The 19,936-nt window shown below is 36.1% G+C and overlaps 1 protein-coding gene across 14 annotated transcripts in view; it reads left to right on the top strand.

Annotated features, from left to right (window-relative positions):
• The window catches only part of PMCA (plasma membrane calcium-transporting ATPase 3), an 805,979-nt gene that overhangs the window by 520,472 nt on the left and 265,571 nt on the right, over positions 1–19,936 (top strand). The window lies entirely within an intron of this gene.

Consider the following 19,936-nt stretch of genomic DNA (forward strand, 5'->3'; position numbering starts at 1 on the left):
AAAGAGCAGCGAAATGAGTAAAGAAACAGCGAAAAAAGGCTAAAGATGTAGGAGAAAACGCAAAAGAAATAAGTCAAATAGAGGAAAAAGTCGCAAAAATGAGTAACGAAAAGAAGGGAAAGGAAGATAACGCAAGAGAATGAAGAGAAGGGAAGATTGACGCGAAAAAAGCTCAAAAGAGTTAAGAGATGGAAAAAGTAAAGGGCAAGAAAAGAAGAGAAATAAACTGATTCAGTCATAGCTTTCTGCCCAAGGACAAGTTCTCTTCTGCAGTTCCAGCATCCATATTTTCCGCCTTCCTCTTAGTCCCCACATACGATTCATATATGTATTTTAAAGATGTCTAACATCTGATATCTTCTGCTCCGAATATTCTTCCCGTTTACCATACCTGCACTGCATTTTTCCATAGCGGTTTTCTTTTAAATAAATAATTCGGAGTATATGGTTTAAATATACAGTATAAAGTCGATAATCTGCACCTTAATAACCCCAACGTTTGATACTAGTATAACTTCGTTCCAGAACTCATTAGGGATGTTTACACGTTCTTCGTGAAAATTTAATATTTTCTTCTTGTTGATATCATTCTGGCTCATATGATATTCACTGTTTCTGAAATAATTACAATCTGTGCTGTCACATTTAGTTGTAGTTCTTCAAGTTCACTAGCAACTTTCGGTACACTTTAAATGGGATTTTATTTCATTTTCCTTATAATTACTGGTTCATGTACTTCAAATATTTTTCTTGGGCGTTCAGTTATTTTCATGTTTTCCAATGTGTTCTTTGCCCACTAGAGTCTGAATTGCATTGCAATAAGTAGTTCCTAGGGTCAAGCGTGTGGGATTCGTAACAGTTACTGGCGTTTGAACTGTTCGAATACCTTTTACTCGTCCAATTTACACAATTACACGTCTCAGGAGACGTAAAGGGCTTCATAAAATATACGTATTTCTAATTTTCTTCTCAACACTGAATATTCCCTAGATTTCAGTGAATGTGCAGGAAGAATATTTCATGTGAATTAGTGCATTAGTTACTACTTACTTACTTACTTACTTACTTACTTGCTTTTAAGGAACCCGGAGGTTCATTGCCGCCCTCACATAAGCCCGCCATTGGTCCCTATCCTGAGCAAGATTAATCCATTCTCTATCATCATATATCACCTCCCTCAAATCCATTTTAATATTATCTTCCCAACTACGTCTCGGCCTCCCTAAAGGTCTTTTTCCCTGCGGCCTCCCAACTAACACTCTATATGCATTTCTGGATTCGCCCATACGTGCTACATGCCCTGCCAATATCAAACGTCTGGATTTAATGTTCCTAATTATGTCAGGTGAAGAATACAATGCGTGCAGTTCTGTGTTGTGTAACTTTCTCCATTCTCCTGTAACTTCATCCTCTTTTCCCCAAATATTTTCCTAAGCACCTTATTCTGAAACACCCTTAACCTATGTTCATCTCTCAAAGTGAGAGTTCAAGTTTCACAACCATACAGAACAACCGGTAATATAACTGTTTTATAAATTCTAACTTTCAGATTTTTTGACAGCAGACTGGATGATAAAAGCTTCTCAACCGAATAATAACAGGCATTTCCCGTATTTATTCTGTGCTTAATTTCCTCCCGAGTATCATTTATATTTGTTACTGTTGCTCCCAGATATTTAAACTTCTCCACCTCTTCAAAAGATAAGTTTCCAATTTTTATATTTCCATTTGGTACAATATTCTGGTCACGAGACATAATCATATACTTTGTCTTTTCGGGATTTACTTCCAAACCTATCTCTTTACTTGCTTCCAGTAAAATTCCCGTGTTTTCTCTAATCGTTTGTGGATTTTCTCCTAACATATTCACGTCATCCGCATTACCCTACAATTATTATATTTCTTAAAAGTTCATTGGTGTTCGAATATACTACTTTAACATTCGCTGTAGATTGCAGGACCACAAAAAACGGAAGACAAATCTACACTGTGTGGACGCCACTACCTGAATGCTTGAGATAGTCGTACATCCGCCGTGCGGCATTCTCCTGCAAAACTGCAGCGTGATATAAAGTGAGATATCTTTGTAGCGATATTTAGGGGAACAAAGAAAAATAGTGTTATAAGGATGGTTTTAAAAATAATATTTAAATTGGTAAGAGGCTTTCTATTCAGTTTACTTGGTGTGTAGACCTATATTATGGTACAAAGTGTTAAAATTACCAATAAAACCCTCTTAATATGCTGCCCATTGTACTGTTCTAATTTTTTTTTAAGAAATCACTTACGTCAGTTTGTTCAGAGCTCTCTTCATGGAAATTGACACATGCTTAGCAACAAACATTTCATTTTACCGGGCTTTGTCGTAGTAGAGAGAGAAAATACTACACTGAGGATGACGATAATCGTTATATAGAGATTTGACTGTAGTCGCTTCCCGCACGCTCCGTTTGAGCGGCAATGTGTGCACGGCTCCATTTAAACCAATTAGTTATCTTCCTCCGAAAACGGACCCGCAAAAACGCAATGTGTAAATATATTTTGATGTACCGAAGTACATATGATATTTCCATGCAGATATTCTGCGTCATCATATGATGAAAGAGTGATGGAACGGAGAAAAATTCTCTCCGGCGCCGGGATTTGAACCCGAGTGCACCTCAACACATGTATGGACTTCGGTCCTGCGTTCATAGACATCAATGACGTAGTGCAGAGGGCGGCCACCAGAGGAACCCAAGAGATGGAGCTTAATCTGAGACGATTCTAACCGGCGTCGGGGTTGTATCCGGCGTGGCTTAGTGGATAAAGCATCAGCACGTAGAGCTGAAAACCCGGGTTCAAATCCCGGCGCCGGAGAGAATTATTCTCCGTTCCATCACTCTTTCAGCAATGTGTAAACGCAATCTTAAGGGTAAATAAATCTTCACTTTCGTTTGCAGGTTGAAAGGACGAAAGATACAACAGCATCACATACATTATAAGCTAGATTTACTTAAAAGTGACTGTTACACTTTGTGATCCGCATTTCTGTCGTAGCAACTATGTATTCAATTATTAGATCTAGCTGCTGTAAACTGATACTTAGAGGAAATATCTACTTAGTAACTTGCAACTTCACGAAACAAAACTGTTCATAACACACAACAGCGACGTATAAATAAAACACTACTGCAAGTGTCAAGAGGACTGGTGGTCGTGATGATGGCGCTAATACGTGGTAACCATAACAGTTAGTGCTTAGGCTACACCGTCAATTGCTGCAGTATTCGACAGTCCGAAGACTGGTTGGAAACTCATAAAAGACATCGCTCATGAGGCAACTAAGCCACGATATGAGACTCTCTCTCTCTTTTAATTGGGGCCCAAAATGTTTGTAAATTTATCTCGAATTTAAGTTTTTGCTGCAAAGATATGTTTTAATACAAAACATGAAAACTGTGTTTCAGTTGGAAAACAAAATAAAATTGCACTACCATCTCCCATTTAATATCGATTTTTGTAAGTAGAGAAACATAATCAATTGCATCACTGTAGCCTATTTCGTGACTGCGTCTCCGAAATCCGCTGTGTGATTTTAAAAAGATTTTGCAGGAGAAAGAGAAAAGCATTGCCATTTTTAATTATCTTGGTTTTCAAAGCTGTTTTAGCTATAATTTCAATCATTACAAGAAAAGTCATGAAATTATGGCGAAAGTAGCTTTGAAAATGAAGATAATTAAAAGTGGCAATGCTTTTCTCTATCTCCTGCAAAATCTTTTTAAAACATATAGCGGATTTTCGAGGCGTAGCGACGACATGTTTTGCTGTTAGGCCTATATATTATAAATTTGTATAAAATTACACATAATTCTCCCCTCATTTTGGGACAAGTCGGCACTTCCGCATCAATTTGTATTTTTTTTTATTTTTTTTTTTAATACAATGATATAAAATTATCATATTAACACCAGATATGTGAAATGTACGGGAAACATATCCATACAGATTAGAAGAAAAATTAGAATAAATATTGCATAAATTGGTCCAAAAATTAACATTTTTCCTTTTTTATTTATTTTATTTTTTATTTATTTATTTCATTCCAAAGACTGTACAATGCAGCATAGGAAAATGTCATGAGCAATATGTTCATAAGTTACATACAAGGAAATAATCACATTATATAATATCATATGGACAATTCTCCTTGAAAGCTATGCAGCTATATGGAGTTAAAATACTCACCAATATTATATAGTGACAAGTCTATTAATTTATTTTTAATTTCTTTCTTAAAAAGCCTCAAGCTTAAATGTTTAATATTGCCGGGTAAAACATTATATAACTTTTTACAAATCTCTCAAAGCTGCTATTAGTAGTAGCGTAATTACATTGCCCTTTTCTTAAATCATTTTTATGCCTTGTAGAATAGCTGTGCACTGCGCTATTTGTAGTAAAATTATTAATATTTGTTTGTACATACATTAAACAACTTAAAATATACAAAGACGGCACAGTTAAAATTTCAAGTCTCCGAAATAAAGGTTTACAATGTGTACGGTTATCAACATTACAAATTATTCTTACTCCCCTCTTTTGTAGTTTCAATAACTTTATTATTTTAGGATCATTACCCCAAACTATTATTCCATACGTCAGATGGTTATGGATATAAGCATAGTATACGGATTTTAGCACTTCAACACTAATATTTGTTTTTAATTTCCCCAACATAAAAATACCTTTGTTGAGTTTCTTAGATAGTATGTCAATATGACAGTCCCATTTAAGTGTAGATTGTATATGCACTCCTAAAAATTTTATAGATTCTTTACAATTGATTCTATTGTTTAAGGAAAACTCTAAGTTCTGTATCTTCTCTTTGTTTAAGCAAAGAGAATTAGCTGAACACCAATCTTCTATTTTTCGGTTGATTGCATCAAGATCATTAATAATTTTCAATCTATCGTATCCAGTAATTGTTATAGCAAGATCATCCGCATATAAATATGACTTTATGTATTTGCCATAAATTATATAGGGTAAGTCATTTACATAAATAATGAATAAAATCGGTCCCAAAATAAATGTCCACAAACGACCCTACATAGTTTACAATACATTAGTCTGTTGTAGGTCTATAATAATGAAATTGGAACTTCAGAACGAAAGCAGGGACAATGAAAGTGTGTGGGACGAGATTTCTGACCAGAAGAGAGTTATGGACATTTTAACGTTAGTTAAGGTAATAAAAATATATGAAAGTAACTTGTTGCAAATTATTTCGAGAATGAAAAGTCAAATATTGCTTCAATTAAAAATGAAGGCTTTATTTTAGCAACTTTTCCCGAGTAATGTACGTGCAAAAATTACATATGGTGTTTCCAGTTTTCTTATCGGAGAAATCTGTACTTCATACAAAATGCATAACCAGTTAAGAACTGAAATTATGGTACTGTACGTAGGCCTGTGTATGTTTCTGTGGCTCCTCAAGGCTGTGCTGCCCGGCCCGAGACCCGATTCGGCTATCAGGTCGTACCTCTAGTAGTTGAATGGGACTCACAGATAAGCTTATCGCTAGCATTCTCAGAGAGGACGTGCTCGTTATTGCTGTAGTGCGAACTTCTTTGTACTTCTCAAATTTCTCGGTAGATGACGACTGTCTTCAGTTTTCTGTCTTTCAGACGATGCTCTTCAAAATTATGTAATGCTATTGGAAAGATCGAATTCACTGACTGAAGGTGACTGTCTCTGTTGGCACGTACAGCTTGATTCAGGAATTTTAGTCCTTGCAAAAAGTAGGTAGACAGACTAGGAGCGAGTTACTCATCACTACTAGCAGGTTGGGTCGCACGGGTCAGGCCACACAGTCGTAACACCTAACATTTCCTTATTATCATGTCGCGGTACACTCCGTCTTAAAAACAATATTCTTCCACACTTCCCTACGTCTGTTGACTAAACAATGTCATGATGAGTTATATTTTCTTGACATGGAGTGTTCCTCACCTACGAGCATAGATATTATTTGCATTCTTCCTCTTCCCTCTTCCTCTCCTATGTGATTAAATTTCTTGTAATAAATATAAATAGATCATTTTCTTAATTAATAACAGTGTATATCTCCAATAAATGATTTGTTAGCATCGCCACAGATACACTTGATTGTACTTGTCACTATCTCTTGTCACTGGAGAGTTCTTGAAATTTATATTTTCCCCGCCATTCATAAAATATTTTGTTATGATACCTCTTGCACAAAAGGGGAGATCTATAACTGAAACTTGATTAATATATTTCAGTATTATTTGTATTTATCCTGGTACTAATGAACAGTTTGACTCGTAGACATTTTGTTTCTGCAGCATTAACTTCCCATGATTGTACGAGAAGATTCGAAGGGAACTGCAGTTACGTAGACTTTCGGCTCCCCCCTACTACCATTAATGCACAACACAATGTCAATACGGCGGTTGCTGTCGTCTGCGATACAACGAACTTTTCTGTTGATTTTCGAGTTCGTCATTTTCTTCCGGTTATTATATGCTTATTTAAGTTGTGTTAACTCTCGCTAGTGGTTTTATATTTTATTTTATCCGTCCTAGTATTTATTTTATTATTGTAAATATTTTTTTTATCACTATTATTATCATTATTATTATTATTATTATTAATTAATTATTTTGTATTACAATCTTTGTATCATTTCTGTCACGATTATTTTATTTATTATTATTATCATTTTATTATTAGTATTATTATTATTATTATTATTATTATTATTATTATTATCTTCAGCATTATTATTTGATCTCTGTAAAATTTATGTAGACTACTGGATTGTACCCGAGCACGAGCATATGCTCATTTCGGGTATCTATTCACATGTATTCATTTCAAATGTAAATTGCAAATAAATTTGAATTTGAATTGAACACAACACAAAGCTCGCTCACTAGCCAAACAAGCAAGGACAAGGGCCCAGATCGTTGATCGAGCTGGACAATTGTGGCGAATGGGGTAAGCCAACCTCGAGTCCGGAGATCGAACACTCAGCAGAGCGGTAAATTGACTGTGGCGAATGAATCCTTAGAATGCTCGAATGTGTTGTTCTATGCCAAGGCAATGGTCGGCAGAGATTACGTCATATAAAATACAGCGATTGAAGAAATGCCGACCACCGCTTTGAGGCAATGGTAGCCAAATCCCGAGCACGTCTTTGTTACTTCACGCATAACACGTGGAGACTGGTAGGAAGAAAAGCCTCTACTGTGCCCAGTTAGAGAACGTCATATCCATGAGTGCATAAACAGCCTAGGTATCTTTATTCTGTATACAACTGGAAGTAGCTAGATTTGAAACACAAAACAAATTTTGGATAAGTGACAGTAATGCAGTAATTATTAATATGCAAGAGAATCTTAAATTTGAACAACTTTTCTGTATCTAAATTAACTCCTCTGCGCTTGTAGGCCTACAATATTGGAAACAATAAGGACTTCAGAATTTGGGGTGATGTTTGCCATAGCTGTTTTCAGTCGTGTCACGGCTGTCTGTCTCGAAAGTTTTATTTTTTATTTTTTTATATTCGGGACATATTTTCTCGGCTACCTTAGTCATGAATTTATTAATAATTTCATTGTCGCTGAAAAGTTACATTGGCCGAGCTATTTTAAATTCAACATAATTGACAAGAAGCATATTATTTCCTTTTTTAATTGTTATTTGTGTTGTTAATGTGATCTTTACCTATTTTAGCTACACTGTATACATTTTTTTTTCAAAGCGACATTGTTTTTGCCTTAATCCACCACTGCTTTTTATGAGGTTTGTTGACAAAATGAAAACGTACGGAAGGGAATAGGGAGGAGTAGGGCCTACTTCGGTGCGTCGGCAGAGGCTGCAATCAGTGACGTTTATTGGTGGAGACAGAACCACTTTCTTGGTGGGGGGCACAATAGGATGATGAAATAGATGATTGACAAAATACATATTCTCATCATGAGCATACGAATGCGCCAACAGACATAAAAATACATACATACATACATACATACATACATACATACATACATACATACATGAGTCCACACCTGTGGAGTAACTGTTAGCGCGTCTGACCCGGAAACCAGGTGGCCCGGGTTCGAGTTCCGGTTGGGACAAGTTACCTGGTTGAGGTTTTTCCGGGATTTTCTCTCAACCTAATATGAGCAAATGCTGGGTAACTTTCGGTGCTGGACCCCGGACTCATTTCACCGACATTATCACCTTCATATCATTCAGACGCTAAATAACCTAGATGTTGATACAGCGTCGTAAAATAACCCAAGAAAATGAAATAAACCACTTAATGAATGTGCAAGAAGGGTACAAGGACAGATCAATCAGTCACATTATTTAGGTTTTGAGTAGATAAAAATTTTACGTTTTGAACGCTGTCGTGTACTTAAATTAGTATTTAAAAAATTTGTTTTGGTGTAGAAGTATGTAGTGATACGTCCTGAAATTGTAATCCATTAATTCTTTACTTTAAACTAGTTTTTACTTCTTAATTTTTCAACATTGTACCTTAGGGTCGATTTCACGAACATGTTACTAATCCACAATTAATTAATTGTAGATTTAACTTAAATATTTAATTCGTTTGCATGTCACCAAACTAATACACGTTAAAAAAAAGGCAATACATTTGATTTCCAATTAACGGACTTCGGAATCGTAGTAAAATCGCAGTTTCCTTTTGATTGTTGTCTTACAATCCAATACGATGTCGGAGAGAGAAATTCTTGGACACACATATTGTGAATCTCCCTGATTTTGTGGTCGGCATGACACAACATAAGACACCACATGACTAGTTCTGCGAATAAACCTCTTCCATTGCCCACACCGCGAATCGAAAAGAAGACCGTCTGGATCAGAAGCGCTTACACTATCCAACATGGCGGGCTATGACCAGTTCCATCAGCGCTAATTAACCTCGCAGTTGTTACAGCTTCGTCAGACGATAAAAATATTAAATATATAAGACTTAGCTTCTAATAACTATACCTGCTTCACAATTATTTATTGTTGCGTATTTTTAACAGCACGCTGAAGAAGAGCGTGTGTAGCATCAAACTCGCCTAAATCGTGCATTACTCCACTCTTACGTTATTGGTGAAAGACAGTAAGCTATAATTTATTTGAATTTGAATTTTAAGTACATATTTAATTAATGAAAGGAAATGGTGGAGTGAAAGTACTCCTATCAGCAAGGAAACCTGCAGGAAACGCCCCACGGAAGTTGTGTGATGTCCAGACGTCACTTCGTGGATGTTGCCTCATCAAACTAACATTGATTGGTGCCAATGAACAAAATAAGATAATAATTTGCATGCCAAATCTCAAGCTTAAAGACACGTTTTATTAAATTATTAAACTATAAACCTAGACTTAGTAACACTGAAAAAATATTATGTAAACATTTCTCTGGTCTCCAGTTCCAAGATTGCTGTTACTCTGTCAGTTTCACGAAGTTGGCCCTCTAGCAGACATTTGATGACGTAGTTCACCTCTGGAAAAACAATGTGCGTGCTTCAGTATTAATACGTCATGGATGATCTCAAGAGGGGAAGCCGTCGCACACATTAGACAGACAGCTGATTTATTTTTGACCTTCCTTCATATAGAATTATTTTACAATTGGATGTTCCGTCAGTTGCACTATAGAACTACCAATTGGTACGAAAGATGAAAATATTACAAAATTGACTAGTTCTTCAGATTACGGAAATCAACCTAATATTAGTTCTTTATGACAGGGCTGGGCATCGAGAGCGGAACTAGACTAAACGGGGAAGCTTAATATTCATCCGTCACTGAATCAACGCTGCGCGATGTTCGGCGGGGAAGAAAGAGGATGAAGAGAAATCATATGGCTCCCCGTGAGAGAGTAGAATCCGCTCTTGCTGCCCAGCCCTCGCTGCTTTATGAAGATGAAGGAAATAACCAATCCGAAAATTAATATTACGAAGATGTTATTTTTACGCGTGCCATAATTCAGTTTCCCTGTCATGCTGCAGATGACATTGCAGTTGAAAGTTTTTCTTGACGTCTGACCGAAAAGACATACAGGAATGGGTCCACACCTGTGGAGTAACGGTTAGCGCGTCTAGCTGCGAAACCAGGTGGCCCGGGTTCGATTCCCGATCGGGGAAAGTTACCTGGTTGAGGTTTTTCCGGGGTTTTCCCTCAACCCAATTTGAGCAAATGCTAGGTAACTTTCGGTGTTGGACCCTGGACTCATTTCACCGGCATTATCACCTTCATCTCATTCAGACGCTAAATAACCTGAGCTGTTGATAAAGCGTCGTAAAATAACCTACTAAAATAAAAAAAAAATACAGGAATGAAATATTTTAATATGCACCCAACTAAGAACATTGAGTTTTATTCTGTGGGTTATGCGCGGAACGCATTCCCTGTAATTCTATAAATATTTCACTTCTTGTAATATATTGTAGGATTTAACGAATAATAAACTAATGAAATAGCTAATTGTCTATTGTAATTATTTCTAATAATTATAAGTAATGCTTATTCCTTTAGGTCAGGGGTCGTCAGCACTCACTGAAATGGGTAACGGGTAAGAAGTGTATTGCAATATGCATCGTCGTGCAGAAGGGAGAGGGAGGAAGCATACCCGCCACAGCCACGGATGCACGTGAGTGTAATGTCTTATCCGCTGGTAAGAGACGCTAGCCCGAGGGTGCACTGTGCTGATGATCGCTTCTTTAGATAGATTTTAGAGCAAGGGAAATTTTTTAGCATCAAAACCGTCTCTACCGGAACCCTCTGCTACCTGACTTCGGCCAGGATCAGTGCTGTGTTCGTGTGTGTTTGAAGTGTGCACCTCGTTATGTTAAGCGTAACTAAATAAAGTGAATAATGTTTCTGAAAATATACAAATCTCGTAAATATTTCTAGTAATGTGGAAAATTTGATCCCAAGTCAGTTTGCTTCATTTGTTCAGAAAATATGTGACTCGAATGGAGAAATTGTGGTTTTTATTTGCTGGATAATAACAAATTCACACGGCAAAGTTGTCTGTCAAAATAAATTGTTTTAAAATTTCTGGTCAAAATCCAATAATAATAATAATAATAATAATAATAATAATAATAATAATAATAATAATAATAATTCATCACTTACTGGTTAACAGCAATTACCAAGCCTCTGAGCAACAGGTTCATTTCGCAAATGTAGTTTCTTCAACATTACTTTGGCCGTAAAGTCGCTTGTACTTGTTTATTTTTCCAGAAGTCTATTTACGTTTATATTGTTCAGTCAAATTTACCAGTTCAAATTACATCCGCTTTCTTCATGTTTTATTTTGGTATTTCTGACCATGTTTATGTTCACAGACTTTATTCCTACGCTTCCTTCCAAAAGTGAAGCTTTTATGACAGGCCTACCGGCGTGTTAGATGTGTTGACGATCTTTAGTTTGGACGAGCAATCAGGAAAATTTTCATGTATCATTCCTTATTTCTGGGACCAATACATGATCTTAAGTACTCTGTTCACAAACTAACAGATCGTCAAACTGATGGCTGTCAACCGATGTTACAGAAACTCATCTTACGTTAATCAGATTTCATAAAATAGGCAGCAATTAAGCTAGGAAGTGAAAATTTGTTTTGATATTAGTAGGCCCTAAATATAGCCTGAAGGGTGAACTGTAAGTAATGTTAATTTCAGGAAGTTATTCTTTGAGATATTTCAAACAAAAAAGTTTCTTACAATTTTGCTCGTTTTTGCTTCCTTTTCGAGATAAAAATAGTTTTATATGAAACGTTGCATAGCATGTTTTGGGAAAGCCATTGATTGAATTCCCAATATGCCCAGTGAGTTAAGAAGAGTAGTGTATTATGATAATAAAGGATTGAAAAAATTTCAGTTTTGTCCTTTAAATGTGCAGAAATTTGACCCGAACAAATGTAACTTTTCGTTTTGAAAAGGACTTTTTCAATGTTACATTACGTACGGTTCGCTCTGTATGTAAAGGTAATGTGAATATAAAATCGCAGGTTGGTATGTGTGGAAGAGATTACACTGTACTATCTTCTGTGTGTCTGCGTTCTGCGTGAGTTAGAAGGGGCATGGCCTAATAGCACACTTTCTTGACTTTAGTGATAATTTAAGTAAACTCCAAACGGCATATACGTGAACATATCGCATACTTAATCATATCGGACGGCAGATATCCGTAACAGAATACTTTCGATATAAGTTCGTCGAGAAAATCTGACTAACATTTGTGGACCAGGACGTTTGTGTATAACTGTAGACGTAGAGTATAGGGGAGTGACACGCGAAGGAAGTTGGACCGCGTCTTGTCAGATTATCGTGTTTATTTCTGTCACGATCTACAATACTTCATATGTCGTAATGGTTGAAAAATGAATCACAAATATCGCGAAAGGAAGCCACTGATATAAAATAGGAGTTGACCGAGTTGTTCGATGTATAAATCATAATGGGTAATATCGGAAGTCCTGTATTTGTCACTAGGAAGTACACAAATGCGTCAGAAGTGGAACTTCCTCCGTAGGCTTGTCATTGCTCAGCAGGCTTGTTCCGCCTGTGCACCGTGTTCAGATTCAGGTAAGACGTTTCATCGGAAATTTTCTTGTGAGAAGGCAGTAGCTAGTTATGTACTTCCGTATGTGCTTTTGTCCATTGCATAGATCTACAACCGTTGTTGTCAAAAATGCAGAAGATTCAATGTCTTACGATTCCGAAGACCTAACACGAATCTCGGTATGTGAAACGTTGTTCCATATAACTATTGCGACATAGTATTTTGGCTCTTTATTCTAAGTAAATATTTCAGAGTTGATAGCGATAAAAATAGACAGAACTGTGACCTCAAATGTGATCACTCCCAGTTAGCTCAGCCGGTGACCGATGTGTTACAATTTATATCTCAGTCACCTCGAAAAGTGGTTTTGGTGACCCAGGCATTGTCGGATTTTAAGTGAATGTAGCGATGATGCAAATAATTTCCCACGCCATGATTCAGAAACTATAAATAGTCACATGCACGTAGAAGCTTCTATTCCTCTTGTTTCCGAAGAAGCCAATACATCATTGATATATGTTATTGCTCCATATTAGAGTTAGTGACTTTGTTTAAACGGTCACGAAAGTGTGACGGTAACTTACTGTGTCGACACAAAAGAAATTCATTTAAGTACGGTGACCAGAAATGTCATGACAAGAAAGAATGAACTTTATACGCTTAGTTAAAGGGGAATCAACGGTTCGGCATCCTGTACGTGAAGGAGCGCTTGAGCGCCTACAAGCCAGTTTCGCGTTCGTGATGCACCAGACTGCGAAACCGATGAATGGGTATATCGGGAATTATCACAAACTGCTATCATGGCCTCCACGCTCTCCCGACCTAGCCCCTTGTGACTTTTTGTGTGAGGATATGTGAATCATTCAGTATTTGTGCCACAATTACCGGTCGATCTGCCAGAATTCCGAGCTCGCCTCATTAACGCCATTGTGTGGGATGAACTTTATTACAGAGTCACTACAGGGCACATATCGAGCACCTGTAACATGTCAAAAAAAACTTGGTAAGTTTTTCTATATACAGGTACCTGTACAGGGTGATCATATGTTAAATAATATACCTACAGAGATTCTTTGAAACCGCTTCAAAGATTTGTAAACACCCGTAGACCCATACGTAAAACTGACGCCGACTGATCAACGAATAAGCACGCGGAAGCAGAAGTTGATCTTTTTGCACCAAGTAACTTCAAAACTATCCTCAGGCTGCAGTGTAAGCTTTCGGGTCCCTCCTGCGTACAAGAGAAAAAAAAACGTTGAAACTAACTGAATGGCTAGGAGGAGATGGAGAGAGTTGGTGGAATGATAGAGGCAAAGGAGAGTGCATCGAGAAAAACCCTCTGCAACGTCTGCTTTGTCCACCAGAAATTCCATCACAACCTTACCGAGGATCGAACCCGGGCCGCCTGGATGGAAGATCTGGGCGCTATGTTGTTGAGCCACAGACGCGACGAAATTGTGGTATCAGTTACGACCGAATGAGAGGTGACAACACTGTTACACGTATTAATAATCTAGCATATTACTGTACCTCCAATCCGGTACCGAAAAGTAGTACTCGTGTATTATCCGAAAAGAGAAACATGCTATCCCAAACGGCTTCGCCCTCATTACTTCGGACAAACGACATTCTACTGTAATCCAGGTGAAGAATTCAATGCGTGCAATTCTGTGTTGTGTAAATTTCTCCATTCTCCTGTAACTTCATTCCTCTCAGCCCCAAATATTTTCCTAAGAACCTTATTCTCAAACACCCTTAATCTCTGTTTCTCCCTCAAAGTGTGAGTCCAAGTTTCACTACCATACAGAACAACCGGTAATATAACTGTTTTTTAAATTCCAACTTTCAGATTTTTTGACAGCAGACTAGATGACAAAAGCCTCCCAACCGAATAATAACAGGCATTTGCCATATTTATTCCGTGTTTAATTTCCTCCGGAGTGTCCTTTATATTTGTTATTGTTGCTCCAAGATATTTGAATTTTTCTGCCTCTTCGAAGGATAAATCTCCAATTTTTATATTTTCATTTCGTATAATATTCTGGTCATGAGACATAATCATATACTTCGTTTTTTTTTTCGGGATTTACTTCCAAAGCTATCGCTTTACTTGCTTCAATTAAAATTTCCATAATCGTTCGTGGATATTCTCCTAACATATTCACGCCATCCGCATAGACAAGAAGCTGATGTAACCCGTTCAATTCCAAACCCTCTCCGTTTTCCTGAACTTTCCTAATGGCATAGGCCTACTTTAAGAAAAATCTCGTATCAGTTGAAAGAGGAAGTATTAAAGAACGGGATAAGAAAGTATGACTCGTTTCATTTTGTGTTTGACCATCAGCGTCCAGGGACCGTTGTTGTAAGACAATTCATTAATGGGTTAACTCAACGCACATTCATCCTTCGCCGTGATTCTCATATCCACATTCAGCTTCCAAGTTTAATGACTTATTCTGAAGGGAAACTGTTGCTGAAGAAAGAAAGAAAAATTAATTATTTGAAAAAAAAATCTCCAATACAAGACATATTTATGAAGACATCAAAAATTAACATTCAGAGGTTTTAAAAATATATATTTATTAGACATAAACCGTAATATCGATTGTAGAACGAGTTTTGGTAGTAGTTCAGTAAATTCTATGTTGATAATTTTCTTAAGGAAAGTAAGATGCTATTTTACAAATTTTCATTGTAACGCGTTCTTTATGTTTTATGGTATTTTTCCCACTCATTAAAACATTGCATAAAATTCTAAAACTTTTTTTAAATAACCCAGTATTTATTAAATGGGCAGAAGTCCCAAGATAAACGAAGACCCTAGTGATCACCTTAATTAATGGAACAATTTAGAAATATTTTAATAAAGGGATCTGAAGTTAAAACTAATTTTTAAGACTGAAAAGAAAGTAACAATTTTCATACAGTTGCTGAAAAAAAGGTTTTTTTTTTGTCTCTCCTATAAAATTTGTATTTTGGACTTACACCATTTGAATAAATAGCGATTCAAATGTCACTGGCCTGTTAATCCGACCGGTTTAGACAGATTCAGCCATTGCCTCTCGGGAACAGTGCTAGTGACAAATGCCTTGAAAACCAGCTGATTTCAATCCGTTATTCTCTTTACTTGATCAGTGCAATTGGATATAATCCAGTCAGTAGGCATCGTAATTTATGTAATTGAATTTCGCCTTAACGAATTGGCTGATATGAGAAAATCTAAAAATAAAGCTTTTGGAGCCTGAAGTTAAATAGGAAAATAAGATATTAACGCATTGCTTTAAATATTGAACCTCAATGGCCTTATATCCTACATGTGTGTATGTGTGATATATAATAGTAATATGCGTTACAAGAGCGGTATGTTGAAGTTTTTATTTTCGAGGAAAAGTTTGAAAAAGCGAAACGTAGTTGAGCTTTTTTATTTTCCGAGAATTGAAAGAAAACATACCGCTCGTGTATCGTACATTATTTTGTGCGAAGATCGTTTATTACATACCTGAAAGAGGAATTTCTAATTATTTGCAATGAAATCTCCATCTTGGTTTCTGTTCAATGACGGCAAATTTGCAAAACAAAAATATCTATCTTCAACATTGTTGCTTTAAAATGTTTTCTGTGTTTACCAAACTCCAGCAGACCGTGATATACGTCTGTCTCTTTTTCCCCCCCAGTCTATGATGAGTCTGGAATCTTGTTGATTTTTTCACGGCTTCCTTAATGTTACTTGCATCACGAATGCAGTAACTTTAGTGGAATTGTAGAGTTTATTTAATTTTTGCAAATATTGAAAAACAACAATTAACAGTGCAATTTAGGTGAAATTGCAGTGGTAAGTTTCCAATTTATAATTATTACTATATTGAACGTCTCTAAAAATAATATGTTAAAAGCCTAAAGCAGTAAAATCAATATGTCACTTAAGCGGTAAGAAAAGGAAAATTGTTGTGTGTGTTAGGTTGGGAATACTGAATGTGGAATTTTAGACTTTCCGCGGATTGGTTTTGTGCGGAAACCAAGCAAATACGCACGATCTCGCACCATTCTTAAATTAGGGTGAGCAGACATACTCTTTTTAAGAGTATTAAGAACTCTTTTAGGGGGTCGAAATACTGTATACTCTTTTCTAACTGAAAGTATCTCCAATTATATAACATTTTCTTAATTTTTTACTTTTCACGTATTTTCTAATTTAATGGTTTTTAATTTTTAAATTCCGAATACAGTGCACAACATGTAGTTAAAAGTTTATCATAATCTAATCTTAATTTATTTAGGTGCTTAAGTATGAGCCGTAAGAAAATTGCAAAGGTACAAATTAAGAGGCAGTATTTATGAAAAAGTATACTGAACAATTCGTATATATAGTAACATAAAAACATCATACATTTTGTCTTCACATTTTCACTTTAATGATAAGGATATATTGACCCTTTTACACACACCACAGACCCATACTTGCTCGTCACGCAGCGAATATATACGTTTTCCATCGCCAGACTTGAACGTGACGCACAGGGTGTACTGATTCGTGCAGAATGTTCGTTTCACCGTAACTTTACTCCACACGTTGATAGCTAAGCACATACCGCTCTAACAATGAATTATTAACAATAACAAACAATGATTATACTGTTGGAAAGCATAGTGTCGAAGTAGCCAAGAAGTGAAAGTAGCCCTCGTTTACGGTACCTTTTCTTATTTGTTCTTATACTTAAAATAGTACGAAATAAACAGGTAGGCCTACATGGCCGGATTCATATTATAGAAATTATGGAAAAAATTGTGAAGTTAATCGTTGAAGAAGTCGAAGACATTGATTGTGTGAGCTCCCGCCTACGGATAATTCATTTGAAAAGAAGTGAAAAGGGAGGGAGAGCACATGCAATTCACAATGCAGCATGGGTCATTGTCATTTGTAAGCCCCTGCTTCCGTACCATGAAGAACCCATTTTTAGTTATAAAAATGGATTTGTTAAAAATACCTTAAAATAGTTCATTCTTAGGTGCAAGCTCTTTATCAGACAAGTACGATTATAGGCCTCCCGTTTGGTTGTCAAGTTACTACCACATTTTTTTTTAAATACAAACTAAACCGTAGAGTTTTTGGCGGATTTCCTCATTACATCATAGTTCTGTTCCTTCCTCTTCCGCTTGGTTTGACTGCACATGATTTCGGCATGCAAAGTTGTCTCTGTTACTAACCTCTTAAGATTTAAACCTAACGAATTTTATATCTTCGCGAGAGGTAGTGTTTCCATTGTGAAGAATGTAGTTTTGAGCCCGTGCTGAGGTGAAATATTTTGGACATATTTCCGACATTTAGGTTCCTAGTTGTCAAGATCTGGTTCATTGTATTTGACAAATGTTGGGGCAGCCAAGCATAACGGTCGAATGTAAACGATGTTGGACGACATATCGTCGGCTTAAGAAAAAGACGTTTTGAAAGCTCTTAAAAAATTGAATCCTCAAAATATTATTTTTAGCAAGTTGTTTCTCTTCATGTGTATTTAATTTGTCAATTCTAAGTTTATACACATACATTATATGGGCCTACGCCTTTTTGTCAGAATTATTATTTTTTACTTAATGTATTTTGCTTGTAATACACCCTACTGATGGAGACCTTAAGAGTTTCGAATCGTTAGAGAAATCATTCCAAAGCTCAGAATCATATTAGTGGGAATGGGTGTTACTGAAAATCGTTAAACCAGAAACGCCTTTATGAACGCTTATTGCCAATAATAACTGTGGACGATGATCGGTGAATTTCACACTATTTTGTATATTTACTGTACATATTATTAATGAATTCTGTTGCATTTATGTTTATAGAGTAACTTTTTCGCTCCTCTAACTTCTTGCAATAACGTTTGTGGCTGCCGATTCGGCGGATCGAAATTTTAATATTCATTTCATTTTGCTTCCCAAAGTGCTGCGACTGGTTTTCTGTAAAATTAACTAACTCATGTAATGATACTTTTCAACTTGTATTCAGTGATGAAAAAATTATTTATAGGGCTACAGGCAAAGAAACTCTCCAATATGCGACATGTCAATGAAAAGTATTGAAGAAAGAATGCATAGAGCAGCATTACAAATATTACACTAAAATCATTATCTGGGAAGATACTTTACCTTACAGACAGAACAAGATATACATGTACGTGTACAGACCCAGAAACAAAATTTGGGCCACCTGAATTTTCCAAGTTCAGTTCCAACATACTGCGCATACTCAATGCTATGTTATAACTGGAACTCGGAAAATTCAAGTGGCCCAAATTTTGTTTCGGGGTCTGTATAATAATAATAATATTAATAATAATAATAATAATAATACAGTAATAATAATATGTACTAAAATAGTGAAACTGTGAACATGTTTCGATTAAATGTCTGGTCTTTTAGAATTGAAATGTTACTTTCGTTAATAAGTTGTCCATGTGTGTTATTTGAAGGGGGCTCATACACCTGCAAGCGTGCGTTTTTTAATCAACATCAACTATGGAACTACAATACATAGATCAGAAAAATTTCGCGTATTAATATAACATTCCATGTGCCCTTTTTGGTATTAAAATTATCATTATTTAAGATGAATTGAAGACCTTCCCGGAATAAGGGTGTAACCAAAAAATCTATAATTCACGCTTCAGGGAAAGTAAAATAATTTCAGGGGCATATTTCATTAGGCCTATATTTACTAGCAGAACAATTTGACTTATCAAGGGTACAAGTTTATTCAACTATTGGATGTAATAATTTGCTGTTATAAATAAATGCTTCAAAATTACTTTTTTCTAGGGAGGTCTTCAATTTTGATTAAAAGGGAAATGTAATTTGCATATTTTATTCTAACGTTTTACAAAAAGAAAATAATCAAATTTTCAAAAACCAGTGATTCAACTTTCACGAAGTTTAGCACACACATTCTTGTCTGCGGTTCGTAGAGGTTGAAGCACAATAACAATTATGTATGGGAAATGTAACAAAGCGATGCATATTCAAGCTGGAGCGCTTGGCGGGCAGTCTCTTTCTTCTCCTGCTAGAACGCACCGAAATAGGGATAGATGTGCAAAAGTTGTCCATGCAGAAGGCAAGGAGGTCAGTCATGTATAGAACGAGAAGGAGATATATATATACTGTCCTTAATACGTGGAAAATATTGCATTACTAAGAAATGATGTATTCAGAGACGCTAAATGGAAAAGATTCGACACAAAGTAGAGCTCTTATGTTGTCTTCATTCCGAAAATCCACGAAATCTTCCTCTAGAGTCGCTGTTAAATAAATTGATCTTTTACAATTCCTTAAACAATGAACT

Source organism: Periplaneta americana, chromosome 10 (assembly GCF_040183065.1).
Source record: "Periplaneta americana isolate PAMFEO1 chromosome 10, P.americana_PAMFEO1_priV1, whole genome shotgun sequence".
NCBI lineage: Eukaryota > Metazoa > Arthropoda > Insecta > Blattodea > Blattidae > Periplaneta > Periplaneta americana.